This window comes from Chinchilla lanigera, unplaced genomic scaffold (assembly GCF_000276665.1).
Source record: "Chinchilla lanigera isolate Chin_1 unplaced genomic scaffold, ChiLan1.0 scaffold00002, whole genome shotgun sequence".
Lineage (NCBI taxonomy): Eukaryota > Metazoa > Chordata > Mammalia > Rodentia > Chinchillidae > Chinchilla > Chinchilla lanigera.
The window spans coordinates 45,563,718-45,565,564 of NW_004955403.1; the positions used below are offsets into that span (position 1 = coordinate 45,563,718).

At 60.6% G+C, this 1,847-nt stretch overlaps 1 long non-coding RNA gene across 1 annotated transcript in view; it reads left to right on the forward strand.

Annotated features, from left to right (window-relative positions):
• The window catches only part of LOC102030027, a 7,939-nt gene extending 6,152 nt beyond the window's left edge, over positions 1-1,787 (forward strand). The window contains exon 3 of the long non-coding RNA XR_259239.2: positions 1,771-1,787. This is a non-coding gene — a long non-coding RNA (uncharacterized LOC102030027). The remainder of the gene's footprint in view (positions 1-1,770) is intronic.
• The last annotated feature ends 60 nt before the right edge of the window (positions 1,788-1,847 follow it).

Here is a 1,847-nt window from a genome sequence, read left to right on the forward strand (position 1 = left end):
ACCCCAGTTTTTTTTTTTGTTTTGTTTTGTTTTGTTTCGTTTTTCTCCGGTACCAGGAACCGAACTCACGACCTTGCGCTTGCCAGGCAGGCGCTTTGCCGCTGAGCTAAATCCCCAGCCTCTCCCCCACCCCAGTTTTAAGGGCTGGGCATGGTGGTAGTCCCTGATACTCAGGAGGTGAAACAGGAGGATCACCTCAGCCCAAGCTCAAGACTAGCCTGGGCCACGTAGCAAGATCCTGTCTCAAAAAAAAAAAATTACAATATTTGTAAGCCTCCTGCAAGTCCCCACTGCCCACAGAATACGATCTAACCCTACAGTGGATACAAGCTCCCCAGTACATCTCACCCCGGCAGTCAGCCATGTTCAGTGTTCCCCCAGGCAGGCCCAGTGTCTCGTGTCCCCACCTGCACTCACGCATGCAGCAGTCTCTCCCTGAGCACCAAATGCCACTTGTGTCCATGGCCAGTGTCTTTTTCCTACGGCCTTGGCACCAGAATCCCCAAGACACCTGAGAAATCTGGCAGGTTCCACGTTCCCCCACAGGAACGCAGCATGGGTAGGCACGCTGCCGCATGCATTCAGAAGACACTTCCAGCTCCTTGACGCTGGTAGACATGTTTGTCGTTTTGTTTTTTTGGAGACAGGGTCTCAAGTGCAATTCAGGATGGCCTTGAGCTCTCCATGATCCTCCTGCCTCAGCCTCCCAAATGCTGGGATTACAGGCATGTACCACCATACCCGGCTAGTTTTTAACCTCTCTGGGCCTCAGTTTCCTCATCTGTGAAATGGGTGGCTGTGAGGATGAAAGGAGAGTACTCCTTAGTGTTTATCAAAGTACCTAGGTAGGACAAGATCCAAACGATGCCAGCTCTGGCTACTCCAGAACCCCGCTGTGGGCAGGTTAGGAAGAAACACGCTGCATGCCAGGCAGCACAAACCCAGTGCTTAGCTGCCATGGCTCTCCTAAAGGCCTAGGTTGGTGGTGGGGACACAGCAGCAGGGGCGGGGCTTTCGATGGACCTGAAGGGTGAGCGGCCAAGAGGCAGAGAGGTGGGCAGCGCTGTGGGTGTGCGGGCCAGAGCAGAAGGCGGGGGAGGCTGCTTGCGTAGGCGGGCAGGTTCGGTGACCGAATGGAAAGGAGCGGGCACCGGTTTGGGGCTCGGTCTTTCGTGGCCGTTAGGAATGGCCAAGAAAAGCCCCCGAGCGCATCCTACTGGAGGCTGCTAACCGCTCACGCTCCACACAGCGTATCCGGGGCACGCACTTCACCAGGTCCGGCTCATCTCATCCGCTGAGCGACCCCGCGGCACAGGGGCTGTCACTACCACCCATGTTAGAAAGGAGGCACACAGAGGGGCGGCAACTTGCCCAAGGTCGCAAAGTTCGAGTAGCAGCCACTGCCCGAGCCCGAGCGCTCCGGCTGCAGGGCAGCCCGTGCCGTCACCGCGGGCTCCGGCTTCTGCAGCTCTGTCACTCTGGGCCTGTGGAGGGGCAGGCCACTGCCACCGCCACACGGGACCCAGCCAGGCCTTCAGGGCGTGGGTAAGGGGTCCAGGGCTGGGGTCACAATCCGCCTCCGTAGGCGGGGCCCAAATCCCCGGGTGCAGAGCACGCGGGTGCAGGGTGCTCCCCGGCATCCACCTCGGTGCCCAGTGCGGGAGCTTGAGCGCGTTCGGAGCCGTGGGAAGCCGCACCGAGGCCTGGGCCCCGCGGTGCGTCACCGAGTCGCCACGTGCCTGCAAAGGGCAAGGGCGTGGCCAGCTCCAGCCAGCGCCCTGCGGCCGCACACCCAGCGGCGTGGCCCCGAGCGCCCCGAGCGCGGATGCCCTCCCGCGGGGAGGGAG